The sequence below is a fragment of the Brienomyrus brachyistius genome, chromosome 7, assembly GCF_023856365.1.
Source record: "Brienomyrus brachyistius isolate T26 chromosome 7, BBRACH_0.4, whole genome shotgun sequence".
Lineage (NCBI taxonomy): Eukaryota > Metazoa > Chordata > Actinopteri > Osteoglossiformes > Mormyridae > Brienomyrus > Brienomyrus brachyistius.
The window spans coordinates 11,102,639-11,129,712 of NC_064539.1; the positions used below are offsets into that span (position 1 = coordinate 11,102,639).

The window sequence follows — 27,074 nt, forward strand, 5'->3', positions numbered from 1 at the left end:
GGTGCTACGTCTCTGAATCATCTGACAGTTTATTTTAAGGCAAGCAACAACAAAACCTTACATAACAGCTATGCTAGGACATGATAATGTACATTTAGCACGTAGTTGGCTTTTAATTCATTTAAATTGCATTAATTATGTTTTTTATTACATGGATTTTTCATGTACTGCTGCAGATGTGGGGTGGCGCTTTGGCTCAGTGGGCAGCCCTGCAGCCTGCTCTACCTCTACCCCCCCCCCCCCCCCCCCCCCACAGTGCCGTGGGCCCTCTTCCCACTGATGTGAGTGTGTGTGTTTGTGTGTATGTCTTTGTGTCTATGTCTATATGTGTGTCTGTGAGTCTGTGTGTGTGTGTGTGCCTATGTGTGTGTGTCTGTGTGTGTGTGTGTATCTGTGTCTGTGTGTGTGTGTGTGTGTGTGTGTGTGTGTGTGTGTGTGTGTGTGTGTGTGTGTGTGTGTGTGTGTGTGTGAATATGCTGCTGGAATCCCATCCACTGTGTGCCCTGCCTCAGGCCCTGCGTTGGCTGGGATAGGCTCCCTGAAACCTGCGCTAACACTTACCTTGAGGGGGTACAGATAATGCAGTAATACACTCTTACTTCATGTATCATTTAACCAGAAACTAAGTGTTAGTTATGTACTGATCCTATGTTCGTTCAACATTAATCAATCATAGCAGTTCATGTATTTAATATAGGAACTATATTATCTCATTTGTACTTGAGTAGTAACTGAGTTACTAACTTACTGGTACCTCCTCAAGTAAAGTGTTACCATACCGTGTGCTGTAATTGTTATGCAGATAAGCACAAGCCAGGTTTCACTGTAATCTCTAAACAACACGTTAGTTCATCTGCATTTTTTCACCTTTTTTTAATTAATAGGGTTTGTGCTGAGCAATTGATGTGCATATATGTCCTTATGCAGGTTAGTATCAGAAACAAAGACAGCCACGCAAAGAACTAGTAGTTATATATATGACCTGTGCTAATAAACACAGACCACTCATTATGACATCACAGCACAAAATATTCTCATGTTTAACAGATTTTGAGAACACTGATGTATATTTCATTGTTTGTGAAATCACTTAGAACTTTACGCTCCTGTTAACTGTCTGTCTCTTCTTTGATTTAAGAGTTGGTTTACATCTAGTGAAATATACTGTATGGGGGTGCAGTACTTAGGACTATTACTTCTAACCCTTGGGAGGAGGGTTTGAGTCTCTTTCTTGGCTCTACGTTAGTGAGGTTGGTGTTTTTATAACTTGCGGTTACAGTAAACTGACCAGTCACACATGTTTTATGTTATCCTGTTCCAATAAATTTTGCACCATAAATATCGGCACCCTGAAAACTGGGTAATGAATATATGAATATGTACACATACACACATACACACACACAAACCCTATATGGACAAAAGTATTGGGTCACCTGGCCATTACAGCCATAATAAATTTCATGGCATCCCAGTCTAAATCCATAAGCATCAATACGGAGTTGGTGACCTCTTTGCAGCTACAACGAAAGAAGGCTTTCCCCAAGATTTTACAGTGTGTCTTTGGGAATTTTTCATTCCCATTCATTCAGCATTTGTAAAGTCAGGCACTGATGATGCACATGAAGGCTTGTCTTGCAATCTCCATTCTAGTTCATCCCAAAGGTGCTCATTGGGGCTGAGGTCAAGGCTCTGAGTGGGCCAGTCAGGTTCTTCCACATCAAATATATGCGATATCTGTCATCATGCTGGAAAAATAAATTTAACTGAAATGTAGTGTGGTATAGACTATTTTCTGGAGTAAATAATGCTGATTAGATGCTAATAAGTTTACTGTAATAACTTGAAGTACGAAGGAACCAAAGGCAGGTGTTGAGGAGAAATAAAGGGGGTTTTATTAAACTCACAGAACATAAATGAGAAATAAGCAAGACTGCAAGGGATCAAACATGGTGTAGTTCATCAGGACCATGAGGGAGGACACAGGAGGGTCAGGCAGACGTGGCAGACGTGACATTTACAAGAGAGATAGAAAAATAATCATGAATCTTTTCTAGAAACTCCACAAAAATTTACTTTTACCCTCAGCTTTGTTTTGAACTAGCTTTTTTTGTGTGATTCAAGATTTATGAAGTCAGAAACATTCATCAAATAACTTTCATCCTTCTGAGGCGGAATGAATACCAATGGTTATGTTAATGTACCATCATTATCAACCACCCTATCTGTCCTCTATTCAGATTTTCTATAAAATAGATGAAAACTAAGCAACTATGTAACACAGCTTGCTCCCACCTGTATATCTGTCTGTGTATTTCATGGAGTGCAAAATGGGAAATGTGAAAAAAATCAATTTCCAGTACCACTATTCCATTATATAGGATAGGATAGGATAGGATAGGATAGGATAGGATAGGATGGGATAGGATGGGATAGGTTAGGATAGGATAGAATGGGGTAGGTTAGGATAGGATAGGATAGGATAGGATAGGATAGGATAGGATAGGATAGGATGGGATAGGTTAGGATAGGATAGGATAGGATAGGATAGGATAGGATAGGATAGGATGGGATGGGATGGGATAGGATAGGATAGGATAGGATAGGATAGGATAGGATAGGATAGGATGGGATGGGATGGGATGGGATGGGATGGGATAGGATAGGATAGAATGGGATAGGTTAGGATAAGACTTTATTGATCCTTCACTGGGGAAATTTACTTGTTATACCATCCAATAGAAATAAATAGTAATAGAATAAAAACCTATAACAATAGAAATAAATATGAAAATTATAAAAATTCATATACATATTTACACATATTTCACATATGCAGTGGATATTGCACAGATGTAACCAACATTCATGTCTAATGAACACTGAATACCTAATAATGGCACAGACCTGAAACTCTAGCTGACTGTGAATAGGATGCAAATATAGATATTGCACCCAGTGGATATGAATATAGAGGAATATAGATGTTCATCAGTGCAGACGGTGTTACATTGCAATGGAAGTCAATCACCATCTTCTTTGTCTGATTAGCATTAGAATTTGGGGAACTTCATTCTGACGTATTAACTCCTACTATAACTTAACTTACTAACTTAGAGAATATTATAGTACTTGGAGACTTCAGTATACATGTGGGCATAGAGACTGATGCCTTTAGCGAAATTTCCTGTCCCTCCTGGACTCTGTTGAATGTGACCAACATGTAACAGGACCAACGCATGTTCACAATGATACACTGGACTTGATTATTACTCACAGAGTTTATGCTCATCATGTATCTGTCTGTCCATTGAATAAGTCCATCTCCAAGCATTTTCTAATCACCTTTGTGATTGAGCCACCCTCTTTGACTATGGCAGAGAAGATTATCAGGACACGTCACCTAAATGATAGAAATCCCCTCCGAATTATTAATGTAGTACGTAATGTGAACTTCATGTCTACTGTATTGTAGGGATGTCAACGAAGTCACCCATGAGTTCAATACAGTGAGTAGTCAGATAATCTGACTAGATTGAAAAATACAGTGGCAAAAACCACCAGACACCGCCCATGGTTTAATGATCACACACGCTCTTGCAAACAGGAGTGCCGCCGATTGGAGCCCAAATGGAAATTCACAGGCTTAGAAGTGTTCGGGTTTGTATGGTCTGACAGCCTGCAACAATACAGGCCTTATATACAGCCCTTTATAAGACAAGTTCAGCCTATTACTCTAACCTTATTGACTGCAATAGAAATATCCCTTGGTGCCTTTTTAAAACAATAGCTCATCTAACAAAAAAAGCTGAACCTCTGCTACCGAGTGATTTCAGTAGCCAACATTTTATGAACTTCTTCACTTCAGACATGTTTAAATGGCTCACAATTAACTTCAATGCAAACGGAATGTGAACACACCCTTAATGTTTTCAAATTAATTAATGAACAAGAGCTAAACACTATTATAATTAAGATCAAACCAACCACTTGTCCACTGGACCCAGTCCCCACTAAACTTCTTAAAGAATCCCTGGGAGTTCTGACAAGACCTATAACTGCTATAATGAATGCGTCCCTGTTATCAGATGATATTCCTGACCAACTTAACGTAGCAGTAATCAGGCCTCCACTGGATCCCCAGGAGCTCAGCAATGACAGACCTGTCTCTAACATACCATTTTTGTCAAAAGTTCTGGAGAAGATAGTTGCTGCTCAACTTCTCTCGTACTTGGAGAGACACAACATGCTGGATTGTTTCCAGCCAGGCTTCCACCTGGGACACAGCACTGAAACTGCCTTGACTAAAGTTGTAAATGACATATCAATTGCGATTAACCATTCTATCCTATTACAAAGACTTACATTTGTGGTTGGGTTGAAGTGCTTTAAATCGTATCTGACTAATCGTTATCAATATGATTAAGTGTCAGATACTTGTACACCATCGTCAATGTCATTGTCTAATATGAAATACCACAGGGATCAGGAATTGGCCCTTTATTGTTTTCTCTCTACATGCTGCCATTAGGAAACATAATGAGAAAACATGATGTTAAGTATCACACCTCTGTCGACGACACCCAAATATACATTTTGCTTACGCCTAACGGCGCCACATCTATTGTCACCTTAGCTAATTGCTTTAATGACGTCAAAACCTGGATGGCAGAAAACTTCTCATCACTAAACGCTCAGAAAACCGAGGTTCTGTTGTTTGGAGGCAGGTCTGCAGGTAGGAATTTTATAATCTCCGCACTCCAGTCCAGAGGGCTGCACTTTTCCCTCACACCACAGCCCATAACCAGCCAGTGGGTGGTAAAGCACAGGGGCCACAGGGCCTCTATACTGTGGGATGGTTTACTTGGCTTTGGGATGCCGATTCAGGCTCAGTCTTTAAATCTCGGCTGAAGACCTATTACTTAAGTTTAGCTTACCTGCAACCTACTACACCATAACTATGGCTGCTAGTGCTGCTGCACACGCATATTCTGACCCTCCATGCTCTCTGCCTTCCCACATGTCCGGATGGTGCCTGAGAGTCCCGCTTCAGTCCCATGGAGGGGTGACATCACGAATGGGACCTACGAACTGTATCATCGTGGTTGGGGCATTCACTGCCACCATAAACAGGCCAGCGTGGATAACAGACTCATTGCTGGACTTTGTCTGGATCCTTAATCACTACTTACACCTAGCTGTTAGCAAGCAATTCTACTCTTTTCTGTTTTCAGTAATGTTAATATGCCCAGGGGGGTGGGCAGCCAGTTGACCTTGGACCCCCCCCCGGGTTTTTTGGTTCCTCTCCTCCGCTGTTATCTGGTTTTCTTTATGTATCTTCTTTCCAAATTTTTTCCCATTCCGTATTACTCTCTCTAGTGATGTTTAATGTATCACAACACAACCCTGTAAAGCACTTTGGGACGACTCTGTTGTGAAAGGCGCCATATAAAAATAAATTGAATTGAATTTACCTGGAGGTGGCTCCTTCCACAGCATTCGACAAAGCTGTTGATGTCGTGCCTGTATTCTATTCTATTCTATTCTATTCTATTCTAATCTATTCTATTCTATTTTTTATTTATATGCAGTTTCAGCGCTTTGCCAGCAAACCTAAAGATGACTTCTTGACTTTGCATTTTACACAGTGGTTATACAAGGAAAAAAAGGACACATATTTTGTATCAGGTTACTGAAAACATTCAGGGTTAATTTCTGTCATGGGAAAGGAATGATGTCATTCCTAAACATGTGAAAACTTGACATAAATAAACACACTCTGTAGTTCAAAGCCACATGTGTTTGTCTTCTGATCCACCCATTGCGATAAGCGATAAGTCCACAATGAGTGCTTTAAAGCCACATATTTTTACGGCTGTGTAATGTAAGAATGTTTCTTATACTGTAAGCGTATTATGGCTTATTTATTTGCATCTTCTGCTGGCATCATTGGCCAGCTCTACTGGAATTTTTTCCGGCTACAGATAAGGAGGAATTGTGTCATGTCTCTGCCTGCTTTCATAAAGCACCGGTCAAACTCTTATCCATAATGAAGAGAGTTCACATGCGAAGTCAAACATGTGTCATGATTATTAATGGCAATGCTCAACCTTTCCTGTGCACTGATCGCACATTCCTGAAGGGCCACCCATGCACTTCCCCACTACAGCCAGCGTGGAATAATAAACACAATGTTTATATAATGCTCCATCATTATTTTTTGTATGAAGGCTAAAAATAGAGGGAAGGTATGCTGTTAAGCCTCAGCTTAATGTAGAGCCCATGTTCAGCCTTGATGCAGAGCCCAAACCTGAAGGCAGCAAGAAGTATCACAGCATCAACCTTAACAAGCCCTGGTCTCCTGCTCGGGCATCCAGGATCACTCTGCTGTTTGGTTACATCCCATTACAGTCCTTTATGGAGTGACAAGCAGACTTCAGGTTTATAGCTATAGTCAAGCCATTCATTTGCATATTAAAGAATAGTTTAGGTCTGAATCCTGCCCCTCGCTCTGTGTTGGCCTCAGGGAGAAGATTTGTGCCCGTGATCAGAAGGTCGGTGGTTCAAATCCCATGGTTGGTAGAGTACCACAGTTCAGTTCCTGAGTAAGGTCCTTAACCCCAGGGCCACTGTCTCACCAGGCAATGTCATACTCATTTGTATGTGACTTACTGTAGGACAAAAGAATCTGCTAAATATATCATATGGACAAAAGTAATGGGACCGCTGGCCATTACACCTACAGGAACTGTTATGACATCCCATTCTACATCCATGAGCATCAATATAGTTGCTCCCCCTTTGCAGTTATAACAGCAACCACTCTGAATGGCTAAGTGCTTGATTTCATATACCTGTAGTATTGGGTCTGATTGAAACACCCGAATTCAATGATTAAGAGGTGTGTCCCAGTACTTTTGTATGTTGTTGTGATGTTTATCTTAGTTTGCTCTCACAGGCCAAAAATATACAGTTACAGTAGGTGAATCTTTGTTAGATGAGTCTCTAAACTGCCCACATAATAGAATAGGTTGTTCCCTTGCCTTGTGCCAAGTCTGGACAATCCTATAGGTGACATAGGCAGCCCTGCCTAAGGCGCCAACATCTGAGGCCTGACTTACCAGTTGATTTGTCCAGGATGGGGAGCGTCGGCAGAAATGCTTGCCTAGGGGCCTACTGCCTAGCACCAGCCCTGCCCTGAGCACTGGGCTTTCTGGGAAAGCCACCCTGTACTGGATAATCAATTATGGAAGACCACCAGATGGATTTATTCTTACTGGGAAATTTTTTTCCAGTCACACATGAACACCGGAATAATAAATGAATGTGTATTTCAACTGCAGATACTTAACGGGAAAGGTTTAAAACTGCATAAACAGATGCAGCTGTAAACCCTAACACAAAGGCATCCAGAAAAAAGCGTGAGAGGTGATGGGGTTTTTCTTTGAACAGGGTGCCAAGTGTTATCGCCTTAATCGGGGTGTTTCTCCTGGGAGGACAGCTGGGCAGCGGCAGGCACGCGTTGGTCCCCGAGGGGCCCCTGAGGGCCCCTGCCGCATCAGCAGCTGGCCCTGCTGCCGACACAGGGTCTTTGTGCGCCCTCCCCCAGCCCATCAGTGCCCTGACTCAGAGGTGGAGAGAGCAGAGCAGAGGGTGTCAGGAAGGCGAGGATATTATCCAGGGGCGTGAATATGAGATCCGAGGTGTTTTTCTTATTGCCGCATAACTGGAGTCGCAAGAGAGTGACATTCAGTGACACCCAAACCGCAGAATGTCGCAACAAGATGGTGGTAACCCAGTAAATGAAGACATTTATTTGCTTGTTCTCACATGAACTTCTGTAACAATACTGTTAAATGCAGTTACACTATACTAAAGCTGTTTTCTCACACTGTGCTTTTTTTAAGACTAAAAAGAGCATTTGGTCAATCATCCGTCTTCTAACAGCTTATCCTGCTTAGGGTCACCTGGAAATTTTCCCAGGCAGCACAATCACACTCCACGGGAGACTCGGAGACACCAATTAGCGTAACTGCTGTCTGTGGGAGGAAGCCCATGTGACCCAGTGAGAGCATGCAAACACTACAGTATATACACACAGATGGGGGGGGGGGGGTTCGACACAACCCCCCAACCCAGGAGGTATGTATGAATCAACAGTGCTACCCACAGAGTCACCCGCTTTGTCAAACATATTACACTGAATCAGAATAATAAAAACTTTTAAATTGACTGAAGTAAAATAGCTGAGTAATTTGCTGATATATATAAAGGTGCTTATCTAAGGCTCCACTTGTGCTTTAATACAGAAGTTCCCCTGGGAACAGAGGCTTCTACTTTCTGCTTTTGCTGTACGCAAGCTGAAATACGTGCTTTTAAAAAGGGTAATTTAGGCCAGTTAAACATTAAGCAGTTGTCTTGGATAGACCTGGCCCTCATTACAAATGCGCAGTTTCGTCTTAGAAGTTTTAGTTCGAATTAATTTTGTAAGACTCTAAAGAGTTTCGTTGCCGAAGTCCTGCTTCATTCATATATTTATACATTTTTAGAAATACAACCCCAAAGCTTAACTACAACCAAGCAGCATTCACTGACCCATCCATCTGTTCATCCATTGTGGCAGCGATGATCCCGAATGGTTCCTCAAAGCACAGGACTTAAGGTGCATATAGACGTCAGCCCGGGCCAGTTATGTTACCCTACAGCTTAAAATTAAATGTGAGCCTATTGTCCCTTTAACCACTGCATGTTCCCTTTATTGATTCGGCTGGTAACAGACTATAAAAAGAAGCATTTAGCGAGCACAAGATTCATTAAAGCATGCTGGGCTGTGCTGATTCATCACACCTGTCCCTTACTCATGACTAATGGTACAAATGAATGTGTCCTATTTGATCTAACCCACTGTAGAACTGACCTTATTCTGATGCCCACTCTGACAACTGGTTTATCTGTTCTACGAAATGTGACCAGTGTAAACTGTCCCTGTTGTGTTTCTTCCCAGTTCCCAGGGTTTAAAAAAGGCAACTCCTTTACCAGTAACATTACCAGTATCTGTGTTTCTGGTAATCTGTGGTCGTACCTGCAACCCCAAACACACAATACTGCATATAACAGAATAAAACACGCATGGATCAACAAGGGCAAATCATGGAATGACAGGCAGATCTGGAACAAGTGCTTCTGTGCCTCCTTCTCGTATCGCTATAAAAATATTTTAGCGCAATAACTGCCATGGAGAAGTCAGTGACCAGCAAGCCTCTGCCTGTCTCAGTGATCAGTTACATGCCAATGTAACATCGTGCCATACCCGTGATGGGAAGATTGGCACCTTCCTCGTGTGGCAGATGGACATAAAATAGCACTTTGTTGTAAGTTCAACTGTTAGGGGAAAAACATAAGATAACAGATTATATCTTAAACTTATTCAGAAAGAAGAAATATCTAGATGTTTCCAGGTAAAGCGATCTCAATGCCTTCTTCTCTTATCTCTGATTTGTTGAAATCCTTCTTTCCTGCATTTCTATATATAGGTCAAACACAATAACTATGTGCATTTTTCTGTTTGTTAACAGATTCTTTTCTGTCATTCAGGTTCAGGGAAATGCTTTTTCAAACACGCACTGACAGCACAGATCCCAGAGTGAGACAGCACCTCTTGCAAAATGGGCGTGGCATTTTTGCAACAAAGTAAGGAATCCAAGTTATGTGTCCTATGTGTTTCTGAGGAACGGTGTGGACATGGTAAAACTTGCAGAGATATATTACTGCGTCTCATCTGAGCCTGAAGGCCGCTGGCCTCTCTCCATCCCTTGTCTCTCCAAACATTTCCAACTCTCACTGTACATATATAAAACATCCGTAATGCCCAAAGTATATAGGTGGCCTAATCCTGTTCGGGTCTGTCGAGAATTATGATCTATCAGCTTGTGAACCTTGGAAAAGATGTTATTTTTGGTAGACCAGTGAAAGTTAGCTCAATGATAGCGATAATGTGGAAAAAGTTTATATAATAACCAATAACCATGAAATTACAGGAGCAATGTTTGTCTGGGCTTTCCTGAAGGTCTTGTTTAACTTGCAAACGAATGAAACAGATCCTATTTTGGTATGTGGTGTGCAACTATAAAATAATATTTTTCATAAGTTAACTTTTATTATGTGAGATCCTGATTATGTTCTTTAGTTCGTATTATTAAGCCGTAAACAGGTGTTACATTCTTTTCTGTAATGTAAATTATTGGCCGTCAAACTTCAGCCTTCAGATTTAGAGATATTTAGAGAATTTTGTAAACTTTTTGAAAGGTACCATACCAACCCATTGCCACGAATACCATAGTAAGGCCTTCCAGCGCTAAGAGGCACGGTCAGCAGGTTTGTGTGCTTTCTTAGAGCAGCTGTAAGTCCCGTAGCGTCGAATGGACATGTTTACATTTCTTATGGCACGAACGCCATACGAAGTTGGAAACGACTACTTAGGTTTCCACCAAACCCCTAGATGAAAAGTTTAATTAGTGTGTCAGCAACTGTGTGTATTTTTAGAGGTGAGCGAGTCATGGTGAATGACTGATTATAGGCATGCCCCGGGACGGCGATTTAGAGGTCAAGCTGGGGAGACTCCTGCCCTGAATGATGGCTGCCCTGCCGGCCCTGCTGGGTGGGCGGCTTGTTTCCTCTGACTAATCAGGGAGGAAGTGAGATTTCCCAGCACTCAGAATGAAAGGTAACCGAGTCCAGCCACCTGCCAAGAAACTATATTTCACTGCCCGTCGCGTTCTGCCTGCAGGACAGGCACACAGCCTTAGCCCAGCTAACAGTTTTTTGCTCTGAAAAAATTTGCCGAAAGTTAAGAAACGGAAGCGTTTGAAGTGTCCAGTTTTACCGGTGGTTTCAGAACGTTGTCCCAGTACTACGACTAAGACTAATAATACTGGGAGAGCTCAAGGCTATGGTAAAGTGCGTAGTACTGTTGTTTTGCACATTTAAGGTCATGGGTTCCTGGCTGGCTGGTGCATTTACCACATACAAATATCATACTTCTATAAAACAATAATTTTGTTGTAAAACATGTTAAATGAATGTTCTGGTAATAATGTTATTGTGCTAATGTTGACAGAAACTGTACAAAAAGTAACAATATGGAAATAACGTTCCTTTAACATTATAGTAAGAACCTTCTCTGCCAGCTTTGAGAAGACCTTTAAATAACATTAACTAATTCTGGGAATGTTCCCTGTTTTTCAGTATTTCAGTAATACCTTGGCTACATTATGCTTGATGCTTAATTTTCAACAGAAAGAAATACTTTCTCTAAAAATAAAAAAAGGTTTTTGAAGCTATGTGAAAACTTTTTTTTTCCAGTTCACAAAAAATAATTCCTCCATCTATCTAAAGTAGTTTGTACTGAATGTAATTAAGTTTAAGATTAAGTGGTGGGTTACTTATCAAATTCACTCCTTATGCATTATTACTGTATGCATTAATAGAAACTCTTAATTCAACAAGTGTGTGCTGATGTCTTTATGAAATCTTGGCAATTAACTTATTTGTAATAGCAGAATAGTGATTCAAATTAAATAGTACAAGCTGCCACAATAGATAATATCAAGGTTTTAAGAGGTTGGTGTGAAAAATAGTTCATCCATCTTCTGAGTGTTAATCTAGTGGGAGATCCAGCCTATGCCAGTCAACACTGGGAACTTACATTTGACTCATTTATCTGACAACTTCATGGAAAGTGACTTATAGCAGAGGGAAGGGTTGCAATTTTTCTTTATGCTCCCTGGGATTTTATCCCATTGTTAGCACAAAGGCAGGCTTGAGCATAAGAGAGCTGTTCTTTTCTCTTAATACACTGTTTTTTTTAAAAGAGATCACACCCCAGATGGGACTCGAACCCACAACCCCTGGCTTAGGAGGCCAATGCCTTATCCATTAGGCCACTGGGGCTACAAGAACTGTTCAGATGAGAAATGGCTTCTCCATGGATGGGATGCCAGTCCAGCACAGGGTGCACACAAATGGGCAATTTAGACAAATTCACCTGCATTTGGACTAACAAGAGTACATTTAAACATGAGATTATTTACATTCATTTTATTGCATACATTTCCATGAACAAGTGACACAAGCTTATCAGCAGTTAATGCCTTAATTTACCGAAGTCCCATTAGTAAAAGTAAACTGCCCGTTATCGAGAACAGGCAGTATTCCTTGACAACGTACAGATAAGGCTGTAGTTCTCACTGTTGTCATCACAAAGCCATGTTGCTCTTAGACTGCCAAACAGTGTCAGTAAATCGCTTGTTTGGCTCCATTCTTCATTTTCATTAATTATGATTCATCCTTTTTACTGTAATGCACTGCTGAGGTCCATTAACTGTAAACATCACAGCTGATTTCTACAGTAGCCCAAGCATCTTGGTACAAGGAGGTGGAATACTGGCCACTTTTCCTCATACGTGGGTGCAGAGGGGTAGGGACAGGACAGGTAAGGCAGGCGACTGCCTAGGGCCCCTGAGCTGAGTCGATTACATAGTACATTCCAACGACAAATCTGCTGTATCTGTGTATTTTGTTTTTCCCAGTAAAGTGAATAGAAACATTTTTTAAATCATTAATAGGCAATTATAAACAAGCTATAACTTAAATGAATGAGTTACTACTATCCATAAGTGGAAAAAGGGAACCTTATTGTAAAGTGGTACCCAATTTTTTATACCATTTTTAGGCTTAAATATACCTATCTATCCAAAGATCTTTCTACTCACTCAAAGATCATTTTACAGTGCTATACCACTGTATGTAAGTTAATAAGATTAGTTTTCTTTCTAAATGGTCTTTTAGATCAGTTCTGCCTGTACACAGGTCATATACTTATGTCTGCCCTTCTCTGTTTACGCTTTTTTGCAGCAGTAATGCTATGTGATGAACTGGCGGTGTGACCTTTGCTGCCTGGAATGGGGGGTGGATGGATGGATGGATCCAATGGGTCAAAATGTTTTTGCAATTTGGTTCCTGGAACATCATAGCAAATCAAATATAGAATTTTACATATCGAATATAATTTATTTTGGGGGAAATATGACCCATTCAACATAATTTGGCAGAATTTGGCAAAAAAGTTTTGGCAGAAGTTCATCACGCAAACACTGAAACAGACTGACCATTACTCCAGTGAACATTTATACTGCAGCGTAACTTTATGGAACCTCAAAGAATTCACATAGCTGACAAATGCAACTGTCTTAACGCAGCCAGAGAATTTTATTCCCTATGAAGAAGGGCGACACCGATGACTGAGTCACCGATGCTCTGAGCAGTGACTTAGCTCCCTGAGATGGTATTTAAATGCACAGACTTGACACAGCAATCTTCATCTCTCTTCTTCGGGGTCTTTGATGAATTACACATAGGTAATTTATCAGGGGGAATGCCTTAAGAAGAATTAGGGAAAAAAATGCTCTAGCAAAAGTGATAAGGCATCCAGCACTTGACCTCTTCTGTAGGAATCTGACACGTTATGGGTTTGAGTGCAATAGGTGGCTCTTACAGATGCTGGGGAAGAATATCCACTGGCTGTGAGAAGCTCACTCTCTAAAAGCACACAGCAGTGGATCACTCACCGCTGGATGCAAGAAGCTCACCCAAAGCACACTGGAGAGGGTCAATTACCGCTGGGTGTGAGAAGCTAACCCTCTAAACGCACACTGAAGTGATTCCCTCAGCCCTGAGTGTGAAAAGCTTATCCTCTAAAAGCACACTGAGCCGGTTCACTCACCCCTGGGTGTGAGAAGCTCACCAAAAACACACTGGGGTGGGTCACTCACCGCTGGGTGTGAGAAGTTCACCAAAAACACACTGAGCCGGTTCACTCACCGCTTGGTGTGAGAAGTTCACCAAAAACACACTGAGCCGGTTCACTCACCGCTGGGTGTGAGAAGTTCACCAAAAACACACTGAGCCGGTTCACTCACCGCTGGGTGTGAGAAGTTCACCAAAAACACACTGAGCCGGTTCACTCACCCCTGGGTGTGAGAAGCTCACCAAAAACACACTGAGCCGGTTCACTCACCCCTGGGTGTGAGAAGCTCACCCAAAGCACACAGCTACTCAGCTGTCCAACTGATCCCAAAACCGCATGTTTTAAGGGTTATCAAAATGAAAAGTTAAAATAAAACAGTGCAGTTATTGTGAAGTTTTGTACAGTGAAAATTTCTGTACAAACTAGCAAACAAACAAATAAATAAATTGAATGAAATATGGCAGACCCTCAGGTCAATAAATTTAAATTGGTTATGTTGTGTAAAGACTGTGAAAGCTAATAAGCATGGTTATTAAAAAATACATTAAAATGCATTACATAACACAATTTTATATGCAGTGCTTCACTGTAAATAAATAATGGAATGTGTTTTCATAGTTGGTGGACCTTATCTCTGGATATCTAGTGGTTTGTGTTAATATCATCTATCTGCATAGAATGAAAAATCGTAAAGCTGTGGTTTGTGCTTTGCCGTTAGCTGCCTTTCAATGGAAGGAGACAGGAGCATTCTTCCTGAAGTCAGCTCATTCCATGGAAAGGAAAATGAACATTTTACAAAATGCGTAAAAGGTTCAGGTTCAGTTTGTCTGTTCCAATTTTTATTTTGGAAGAAATGCTCGGCATATAATTCTGTAACTCAGTAAAGTACCTTTATTGAGTGAATAATTTATCACAAATTTAGTGTTAGAGATATAAACAGCACAAAAGGAATGATATGAAAATATATGAGATTTTGAGACATATATAATCAAAGGAGCCCTTTCTCAAGGGGAGATAGAGTCTGACGTCTCCAACACCCAGCAGATATATATTTTTTGGATCTCTTACGTTTAAAAGACAAGACAATACTAGAGTTGGATGAGAAGTCTGAATGCAAACAATAAAGCTTATCTTTGTACTGTCAGGATTTTTTCCATTGCTAAGGAAATAGAACAGAAAAAGCAGGCCGCAGTACCAGCTCCCCTATCCCCCGGCATGCGCGCTGCTCAGAGACTGACTTAGACTCGCAGGCAGTGTTAGCATTCCCAGTGTCTTCACATCAGCTTTCCCAGGGGATAAGCTGCCTCTCAAGTACCTTGGGGCATTGGACTTTCACTTGGCTGCTTCAAATTAAACTTTAATTGGAGGTGAAAGCCCAAAGGGAAGACAATGGTAGATAAAATGGACAGATTCAGGGCTGCCGTCATGGCAACCTTGAAAGGTCCCGACAGGGCGCTATACACATAAAACTAGAATTAAATTTTTTTTCCCAGTGCCACTTGATTTTTTTACAGGAAACTTTTTGACTTTTCTTAACTTTATTTTTAAACTTCATGACTTTTCAGATGTATTTTATTGTCCTCACTTGGGCAATTCAAATATGAATTGCTCTTGCTTGCATGCATAAGAAAATACAATAAAAGCCAATGGACAATAAAGACCACAATAATACTGCACAGAATATTAATATTAGTTTCAGTGATGTTGGTTGCTATGGCACAACAATTTTCAACGCACAAAAATTGCAAATATGTACATGCATAACTTGTACTCTTAGTACATATGGATATGTATAGTTAAATATGTGGATATGTTTTTGTCTGTCACAATGCCAGGTTATTTCAGCTCGAAAAGCTCTATCCGTACGTCTAAATAAAGTGGCACTGAGGCAGTAAGTGTTAGCTAGAGATTCTGATCTAATCGCAGGGTGTTTGAGGAGCTCTTGTTTTATTAACATGGATAATCTGCCATCAGCACAGCACTGTTCCCTTCACAGGTGCAGAGGCTTTCCATTTGTTGGGTTTCCTGCAGGGGATAGTGGCGTAATTACACAGTCGAAGCCTTTCGTATTACACAACAGCCTGCTCATTGTGCCACCAAGCGCAGCTCCCAAGTTCAGTCGGGAGGTTTGTTTCCAGAGCTGGATTTACTTCTCAACAGTTGAGATGTTGATTGCTGCTCCCCATTCATCCATTGTTCAGCCAAGACAGTACTAAGATTCTTCTACTTGACCCGCCGACCATTTGTAAATTGTGTTTTAAATCCGGGGCTAATGGAAATAGATTATGTCTCCAGTGACTGAGATTAATGTGTGCATTATAATACCGTTCTTTTGACTAGATGTTAGTAGCGGGAGGAGAAGAGAGTGCAGTATTAGGTGTCACATTAACAGTTCTGTAATGAAGCAGCACTTCCGTTGTTTGAATGCACTATTGTGAAACCGCTAACAAAGTTTTCTTTCATAAGGTGACCACCTGAAAGAATGCAACACACAACAAGTCAGACAGTAATGACAACTGCCCTCTCAAAGCGTGTCATTGTTCTTTCAACTCAAACTCACAATGCAGTCATATTCCAACAGCGATGGTTCGTTTGCAATGCAAAAGAAAACTTTATTCACAATCGAGTGATGCTTTACACCGATGGACCTGAATTCATCAATTTATATTCTGCATGCTGCTTATTTAGCACTGGGTCATGGAAGAGAATTTGCTGCCCCAGCCAGCATAGAGCATGAGTCATGGGCAATCTACAGGTGACGCCTGTCCATTATAGTGTACACACACAATGGGCAATTTTACAGCAGCAGATAGAAACTGGAGAGGAAACAATGCAACAAGAAGAGAGTAAGCAAACTCCACACAGAATAGGGGCAGAATTCAAACCCTCAACCCTTCATGTCTGAGGTAACAGGGCTACCTATACCACCATTGGAACTTTAATCATATTTATACATTACATTGAAGCAGGAGGTATTTCTGTGCTAAATCTGCAATCAGAGCTCCTGAGACGTTAACAATCTGCTCCATGAATGATTTTGAAACCATTAGCATACAAAATAGTAGATGGATTTGCAATAAAAAGCAGCCTGGGTATTTGCCCTCAAATGGCCCCAATTGGATTTTTTGCTGCTGACCGGGTCTGGAGGAGCGGCCCCTTGGTGTACTTTGCTGCGATTAACTGATTTGCCCTATATTTAATTGGAGTGCCCAATTAAATAGAGCGTTGCCCATTATTCATATTCTGCAAATGATGGGTTGGGGAGCCCAATATAGCCTATATAGGCTGTGTAAGATTAGACACCCCTGGTAAATAAGCTGTATAAGGTTGGACACCCTTGGTATATAGGCTGTGTATGACAAAATACATATATTCTAACAATCTAACAAACACATAGCAACCAAATGAGCAAGCAATCAAAACTAATACAATCAAACCACACTACTGCCCATTACAAAAAAACAATACCAGAAATAAAAATAAGAAAATGAAAAGAAAAAAAAGCTAGCTATTTACATGGCCGCATGATAAAAACATAACAGAATGTGTCCCGGAATCTGGTCGGTAGTCTACAGTTCTTTTTGGTCGTCACTGCACAGCCTCAGATCTTCTTCTTATTCAGGGGGAACTGATTGGCGACTCCACGGTGCACCAGCCCGTCAGCAGCTTAAAAGAAGCCAGTAAGAAAAAGTAACAAGGAAATAAATACCCAGACTTTCTGCTAGCTACACCCACAAGCACACAGAGCAAAACAAAAACATTCCTTTAAAACACTTAACAGCAACATCGCCCTGCAATTAACCCGCATCCAGTCCAGCTAGAGATCATCTGCCATCGATTCCGATCACTCCCTCTGTTCTTCCAGGATGCGACGATCCAAAAAAACGCCCCTCCCAAAATAAATCGGCAAATAAATCCATTAATTAGTCACACATGTCAATAATTACAGATTTCGGAAATGCAGCAAAAACCCTAAACACAGCACGCCACAGCACACAAATTACAAAGGGAAATAGAAACCAGTCAAAGAAAAAAAAAACCCGATTCTTATTTCTCCCTCTTTTCCACTGCCCACCGTCTGACATATACAGTACTCTATAGGCTGTATAAGGTTGGCACCCCTGGTATATAGGCTGTATAAGGTTGGCACCCCTGGTATACAGACTGACCCTCACAAGACCAGCCAGCTTCCTGATGGCCAATCCACGCCTGGCTGAATGTAGTAGTATGTGTTCTCCTTAACCTGCAGGTCACCCACAGGAAGAGGAACAGTGACAAAGAAGATAACTGAAGATCCAACCCACTCCAACGTGGGCCTGTTCTGAATAAGGGCTCCTATAGCTTACATGCCCCTTTCCGCACTTCATATACTCCTCTTTTTTATCTTATGTAAATACCATCAGTTACAATATTACTTTTTACTGTGCCTGATTTTAGCGCTTTATTTTACTTTGATTGTTATTTTAATCTTATTTCTATTTATCGTCATATGCTCTTTTATCTTTTGTGCATAGTCCATAAAGCAGGTGGACAAAGCATTTCACTACACGTGAGTGATACAGTTTGAAACCTGATTTGTAAACGGTGCAAATTTATAAACGTATAACACACACACACACACACACACTCACACACACACACACACACACACACACACACACAGGTTTGTAATTATATCTTTGTGGGGACTCTCCATTCGTTTATTTGGGGAAAACTCTAATCCCAACATGACAACCTTAACCGCTACCCAGCCCTGACCTTAACCATAAGTAACAAACACAAACAAAGATTTCTAGAGATTTCTGGCATTTTAGTTTTTGATTCATTCACAGATCTTTCTGGGGAATGTAAAATAAACATATGTGAAATGGCAAATGTAAAAATAACAGATTTTTATGACCTGGGGAAAATTTGGTCCCAACAACAAAATATAAACATAATCCACACACACAGACACGCAGACACACACACACACACACACACACACACACATATATATATATATACATATAGTGGCACTTTAATTGATCCATGTGAGGAACAATAAAATAAGACATATATATGGAACCACACATGTCAGCTATACAAGCCATTTTTTATAAATTGACAGAAACCACGTTTGCATCCTCCAACATGGCCGGAGTCCTTTACTGTCTGCTTGGATTCTTACTGTGTACCTATATGATACTGTTTTTGGTTCGGTGTAATTAGCTGTAATTAGCTACCCCAGCTCCTGCCTCCAGAAATCTGAATTCTCTCTTCCAAGGTAAGATCACAGCAGATAACCATGCCTGAAGCCCAGACAGCCATGCTGACGCTTTGACATATTGCCCATGTAGGCAGGGACCCACTTAGCGAAGAGGCTATTAGGCTCAAGTCGCTCGTCTTTGAAAGGTGAGGCCTTCAGTCGCACAGCCAGCGGGGGGAGAAAGTCAGTGGTGCTTTTAAGCTCAGTGCCACCTCATTTCCAAAGGGCTTGGAGTGGCTGGGGGGGCAGCGAACCTGCAAGACCCACTTCACTGACCCCCCAGTGGATAACCGCACTTCAGCACATAACCTTACTCTTTGAACACCTCCTGCCATGGTTTGCATTCTCCAAAAAGTGGCCTAAATGTGAACCAAAGGGGTTGTTTCCTTTTTTAGTTTAGTAAATTCACCCATGATCAAAGCTCTATGACTGTCAAATAATTCAATGACCCAAGAGCATAACTGGGAAATGGGAATAAAATGCAGTATACTTAACAAAACGGAATGTGGTCTGATGGATACACATTGTAAGTGCCTGAAATGGTTTTAATTTATTTACATATCAAACAAAAAGACAATAACAAAAACACCACAGTCTCTGTCAAAGGCCTTGTCTCTCTCTAGCTATAACTCTGTCTTCTATTTCTCAGAAAAGAGCAACAATAGGGCAAGAAGAACATGAAGATGGAATAAACCAATAATCTCAATATGTGGTTTTCCACTGTTCATACCAGTAGGGTGTTAAAATAAGTCACAACTTAGAAATTCTCAAAATAACTCTTAGTAATTTTGTAATTTTCCTTATTATGGCCCTTACAAATAATTGGTATAGCAGAAACTGTCAATTACATATTACAAATAGTTAAAAGGCACCCATCAATTTTCAATAATTGCTCATTCAAGACCGAGTCACAGAGAGCCTGGATCCTAAAAGGGAGCAGAAACTCATTAGATTACAGTATTATTAGATGCATCAAAGCACAGGTAGCTTGCCGACAGAAATTCACCTTCCTATCCTGTCCTGAAGTTATTTGTCATCAGACATTTTCGCTCAGTGGGAAAAAAAAAATATTTTCCTCTTTCTTCACTATCCCATTGTCCAAAGGACTTGGCAGTTTTCTGTTAGAATTGCCATTAAACCAAACAATTGACACTGCTAATTATGACGTAATTTAACTAGTCAAACTGAAAAGTACATAAAAAGAGCAAAGGTTTTTCACCTTTTTTACCAGGCATACAGAACTGTGCAAAAAGTCTCAGGCTGTCAAAGAACGATTTAACGTTATGATGCAAAATTATCAGTAACACAATAAAAAGTAACAACAATTTCCTTTTTCCCCAAAAGTTACTGATATCTTGCTGTATGGCTAAAAGAACAGCTTTGGCTCCCAAACCTCTGTTGAAGGGCATCCCAGTCATTCCACGTATTCATTAAATTTCACCACCAGCTCATTTAGGTAATTAACTTCATGAGTTAAAGAGCATGAGGCATTGATTAGCCAAGCATGATATGCTAGTGGAGTCAACAAATAATTGTACCTAGCATTCAAGTAACCAGCATGCTCAAGTAACCAGCACAATTCTACAAAAATTAAAAATCATAATAGAATTGTGTTCTATAAAAAAAAAACAAAGAAAGGCATTGTGTAAAGCAAATGTCAGTTTGAAGGCATGTCCACAGAGCAGCATGCTGAAGTAGCCTTTCTGTAGGTTCTGAAGTAGTTTACCTTGCGATCTCTTGTGTTGTATCAAATATCCGACATTGTAGCATGTTAAAATACAGCACAATAATCATTAGTATGTCAGTGTATGAAAGGGTTAAAGCAGTAGTCAACAACTGGTGGACTCTGTCCTGAACTACAATTCAATCTGCGTCCCTGCAACTGATTCTCCCAGTCAGCTGGCAAATTTTATCAATGTCCGACCACCCCCCCCCCACTCTTTTTTTTGGGTGCAGTAGTCCTTGGCTTTGTGCTGATGGAATTTGGCCCTCAGATAAAAATAGTTGTAGACCCCTGGATAAAAAAATACAAGAAATTTGTTACAATTCAAATTCAAATGTAGCTATTTGTCAGTGCCTTGGTCCTGACATTGCCGGATATGAGAGCTTTTACCATACATGGACATATTGGGCGGTTACTTCATGAAAATACTGGGGTGACCTTTGAGGGGGATGTAGCATACACGTTAACACACTTTGACAAACAAACGATGGAATGATACTCCATTCGTCATTGTACAAGAAATACGCATATGGTCTATACAGTTGAGAACAAAGCCTGAGGACAGAGCACAGGGTCAGCCATTTACCCAGCATCCCTGGAGCATTTCTTAGGGTTAAGGGCCTCACTCTGGGACCCAGGGGTGATGCAACCATTCTACCAGAGGCAGCATTTAAATCGACGACCTTCAGAGTACAAGCACAGACTCCTAACCTACACCGCACACATCCCATGATTTTACACTAACATGAATATGATTTAAAAAGAATTTTCTTTGGCAGCCTAAGACTCTATGTGCTCTCTAGTTATGTAGTAAAGAAATGACAGTTTCACCTAACGACATTAATGACAAAAATGTGAGCCTGTCCTCTGTGTTATTTTAAGAAAAAATATTGATTCAGTCAATAATATTCAGTTGTTGGTTCATAATTATTCTTGCCAGTTTTAACCACCTTATCAGACATATGTCTTAGGGCAAAAATACATATAAATTACAGAACAAGAAATTATTAATCAAATCAAATATCAAAATCAATATTTTTCTAGACAATAATATGGTCACCCAAATTTCAACATAAAAGGTATCCTACTAGTCAGAACTGAATCTTTTACCTTTCACCTAAAATTCTTTTTTCTAACTCGTAAGGTATCATGCTTAACTGACAACATACAAAGACTCTTTTCAATGACAAATGTTAAGAATATTGCGACAATCCTGAATCACTATGGTCTCCACGTCCTCTGAATCCTGACCATTCTTCACAGACTGGCAGTACAGAACTTTCACCGTGGATATTAAAAGGACCAGTAGACTTTTCCCAGTTATTCAGACAGAGCATGGAGATGGTTTTGACAGAATAAAGAGAATTTTGAAATAGCAGACAGTGATCTATATAAGTTCTTACAAATGAAACACTTCAGTGAATCACAGCAGAAGGATAGTAAAATAGGAATATATCCTTCAGAGCTCAAGAAACAGGTTAAATCTGGAGTTTGAATGAGTGTGCATTGTTTAAAAAGTCTTGTTTTTATATCATCTGTATTCCCATAACAAATTTATTGTAGCTGTGTACATCTGTACATCCTGGTCTGCGGATCCTGGTCTGATCTGCTTGCAATGCTTGAGTCACTGCTGCCTGCCCATGAATGTCACCCTTCCGGGTTGTAACAGCAGTTCCAGTCCTACAGGCTGCTAACATCTGTGTCGCTAATGACAAAACCATGTCGTGGGATGTTGCACGTAACCACATTTAGAGCAGGGGAGAAGGAACAGAAGTGACCGCAGCCCCCTGGGCCGCTCAGGATCCTGCATGGCCCCCCCCTTCTCATCCTGTCCCACTCACCCTGCCCCTCTTCCAGTCCATCTGCTCCCCAGGACCCTCAGACAAATGTGGGCAATGAAAGTAACACTCATCCCTGCCAGGCTGGCGACCAATGAAACTGAACATCAGGGTCCACTGAAGAATCCTGTCTTGGAAGCTCAGCTTAAAGGAACACACCCTTGAAGCATTCCAGCATGTATATATGTGCACATCATGGGCAGCACATGCATTCCAGAAATGGAACAAAGAAAACCTAGAAGAGTTTATTATCTTCTCTGGGTTCTTGAGTCTGTCTTCCCTGGTTATGGCAGTTCAGACTAGTGGCAGCCACATATTTTACTTCTGGAGTGGTTTCTGAGCAAAGTATAATTTTTCTCTTTCTTTAAAAACTAAGTGGCAGTTAAAGCTGATGCTGACATTAAAGGTCAGAAAGCTCACTCGCTGCTGAATATTTATGAGCGTGCTGAACTTCAGAAATGAGTGCAGCACTTAGTGAGTAAGACAACTCTGCAAAAATGAATAAAAATGCACAGATTTCAGCCAAACAAAAGCATTAACACCAGAAACACTTTACATTTCTCTGAAAAAACCCTAAACTGGGTTAGATTCTCTTGTCTTAATTAATAGTAAATTATTCCCAAACATCCTCCTTACTAATACAAGAAAAGGCTCCCATTTGAAGGCCAGAACTACATGTTGCAAAGTCAAGGAAATAATCACTGGCACTCTGAGAAGTCTTGCAAATTGAACGTAAAGGTGTTGAAATACCTTGGAAGATTGTTATTAATGTAAATCCACTTAATTGCTCTTCCTTAAGGCAAAGTTAGTTCAAAAAGAAGATAATACCTATTTCAGAATGCATTCCAACTGGCTGCCTAGATGCAGCATGTCAACATCAAAGTTAGGCTTTCTAAAAGTGTAGTCCAGGATGATCTTTTTATTTTCTTTATTTGTATTTATTTTTTTTTTCATTTCTGCTCGTCTTAACTGCAGAATGAAAATGTCAAACCGTTTTTAATGTATGTCAGATGCATCTGGCATTCGCCCCAGCTAAAATCTTCATCACACCGCAGGAGAATGCTTTTCTGCCAATTATTGCCTTTCTTTATGGTATAAGTTGAGTAGACCTTGCAATGGCAGTTATATTTCGGGTAAGATCGAGCCTCTGGGTGAGCATGCTAGCTGGTCTTCTAATGAGCTTGATAAATTATGCACTCACTATATACTCACTAAACATGAACTGAGAATCTCCCACATAAACACAACTGTTTTGTCTGGCTGCATTTTGCACGTTTGATCTTGGGTGTTAACATGATGACCAAGGCAGTTTGTTAAATTTGCACTTTAATATTTAAGATATGTTTGAAGCAGTTTGCCTGATTTTGAGGTTATTGGATGAAGCTGCCACTTAAACTACTTAGGCTACTATAAATGCAGTGTTTAAAAAGCTTCAGTAATGCCTTGGCCTCGTGCTGTCAAGCCACAAGTCTTTGAAGCACAAATATCACTTCAGAGCAGTGAAAAGGGGAGTGTAGCTTCACAGAGGCCTAATTCCCCCTTAGGATGCAGTTGAGTTGCCTGGAACACACCCTTCGAGTGGTTAAACAGAATCAGATGACAGAAGCAAGAGGAGCATGCTTGGAACGAGATGTTTCAGATGCTTTCCTTTTTCTAGAACATCCCCAGTAATCAAAGCCCATTCCTAATATCTATATCTATATATGCTTATGTGTGTGTATGTCCCCACAATGTGATAAAAATCTTAAGATTTAAGCATCGTAGGAGGGGAGCAGGAACCGCAAGAAGATCCTCGCATACAATCCCTGTCCACACAGACCCAGGACCGGGACTCAACCCACTCAGCTTTAGAAAATCTGTGACTGCAATCAAAAAACTAAAAATGCCTTGTTTTTGTACAAGTTTTGTATTTTGGTTGGTTACTTATGGTTAAAGTTAAGGCTTGGTAGGGGTTAAGATTGTCATTTGTAGGATTAGGGTTTTTCTCATAGAAATCTATTGAGAGTCCCCATAAAGATATAATTACCAACCTGTGTGTGTGTGTGTGTGTGTGTGTGTGTGTGTATATATAAACACATTTTCCCCTCTCTTTCTAATTGTGGTAGAGATGTGTGGAATGTGCCCATGGCAGGCAGCAGTTCAGATGCTGTCACTGAATTCACTTACTGACCGCAGCCCCGCGCCTCTCAGCAGCCGACCGAGGGAGTGGTGGTGGGGGCCGCGTTATGCGGGGCGGTGGGGGCCGCCATATGCGGGGCGGTGGCGGAGGGTGCTGTGTTATGCCGGGTGGCGGCAGGAGCCGCCATATGCGGAGCAGCAGATGTCAAAGCGGGCGAAAGGAGCGGTGATGCCGAGCCCCCCCGGGGAGCGCCTGATGTATATTTTATCTGTGACAATATGGTGTTAGCGCCCTTTCCCCCATCCCACACATCATTCACGCCAGAAATATGTCCTGTTCAAGGTTATCTTAATAAAAATGGTTTGCTTTGCAGTTTGGAATGTTACTGTAAAGTGATAGCAAATTAATTGTTCATAAAGGGAATAAAGATTCATAAAATTCTTAACACTTGTTTTTTTATTGTTTTGCAACAATTCCAAATTATATTTGTCTATAATATCCATTACATACATGCATATTTCCAGTGTCATCCCATCCAAGAAGTTCCCCCAATGCTCTCCTGTTTAAGTGTTTTTGAAGATGGACGGATGTATGGATGGCTGTCCTGCCCCGCTCGTCCGATCCTCCCGTGTGCCACGCCCCCTCTTCTACCCGGTGTGGAATCCCTGTGTGATCAGCTGTTTCCTGTTGCTGTTCTTAGTTCTATGCATTTAGTCCGCGTTTCAGTTTGTTTTCCGAGTCCAGTCAATACCGTTACATATTCCTGTATAATAAAGTCCTTTCTCCGTATCCATGGCTCCCCTCGTCTGCTTCCCGGTGCCGATCAGAACAGGCTGGATGAATGGATACATTGATGTTTAGATAAATAAATACAATAGCACATGGTTTAATACACATAGCACATAGCACATGATAACATGAAGTTTTATCGTACAGCATATTGGAAAATATTTCAGGAAGGCTAGACTAATTATTATAATTAACAAAGGTTGCCTTTAAACAGGGAGGTGACCTAAAATATGAAAGACTGAAAAGAAGTCAGTTGCCTCATTAAAGGAACCTTAACTGACAGGAATCACATGAGCTGTTCCCGTTAATGTCTAACAATCACACAGGGCAGCTCTAAACCTTTCTCATTGTTTAAAATCATGCCGAGATAGCAGTCGTTTGAAATCATTATGATTAATGATCGTGATTATGACCCCTTTCTTTTCACACATTACATACAATAGATGCTGAGCCCATTAGAGTTGCGCATCGTAGGAGGGGAGCAGGAACCGCAAGAAGATCCTCGCATACAATTCCTGTCCACACAGACCCAGGACCGGGACTCAACCCACACACCTGTAGGCGTGAAACACAAGCACCGGGGCGCTGACCCCTTTCTCATTAGTCTGCTTTAGAGTACTAAAACCCAGCACTGTGTGCTATGCAGCTGCAGGGAGGGGTATGGGGGCATGTTTATATCCTCTTTAAGGCATTAGACAGCCATCTGTTTACAGAGACTTGCCACCTAAGTGCATGTCTGAGAAGCTGAGAAGCTTGTTGGTGGGTGACAGTGGCACCGCACACCTCCCGGGTTCAGAGTTTGAGAGCCACCCCTCGGTGCAAACTTTGCATTTTCTCCCCACATTGTGTCAGTTTCTTCCTCCAACTTAAAGACACACGGTTGAGAAACAGAGGCGGCAAATTCAGGTTCAGAAAATACAAATCCAGACCAAGGTTTTGTTTCAACGAACCAGTCAAGTATAAAGAGCCACAGTCACATTGTACTCAACTGGTTGGTTGAAACAAAATCTTGGTCTGGATTTGTATTTTCTGAACCTGAACTTTCCATCTTTGTTGAGAAGTGCTGTCCCTGAGCCCCCACAGTGTGCACATGTCCCCCCCAAAGGGCTGCATCCCTGATACTTCAGGTCCTAATAACCCTAGGATGGGTTATGTGCTTGGAAAATGCATAAATATAAAGGAAAACAGGATCATTTTAAACACATATGCATACCAACTATTCCCCTGTCTTTAATTAGAGAATATTCTTCAGGCAGCTACTAACAGAATATTTTGGGTCTAATCAGGATTATGTTTTAAATTGGAAATTAAAACTGGATTTTTGGAATGATTTTCAGAAAGTCAGTGGTGAGGTTGGGAGATGATTTCAGGCCAAAAAGCATACAGTATAGGGTGTAGAAAGCCAGCTGACTGTAATGAAGATGTTAGCTTTGTTGTTCAGGAATGCATCACAACGCACCCATGTAAAGCACCTTTGGGCAACTCTGTTGTGAAAGGCGCTATATGAAAACAAACTGAATTGAATTGTTACACAGAATTGGAGCAAAGGGTGT

The 27,074-nt window shown here is 40.9% G+C and overlaps 1 non-coding gene across 1 annotated transcript; it reads right to left on the bottom strand.

The window, feature by feature from the left end:
• Window positions 1-11,876: 11,876 nt before the first annotated feature.
• Window positions 11,877-11,949, bottom strand: trnar-ccu (transfer RNA arginine (anticodon CCU)). The gene has a single exon. It is a non-coding gene; the product is annotated as a tRNA-Arg (tRNA).
• Between the last annotated feature and the right edge of the window lie 15,125 nt (window positions 11,950-27,074).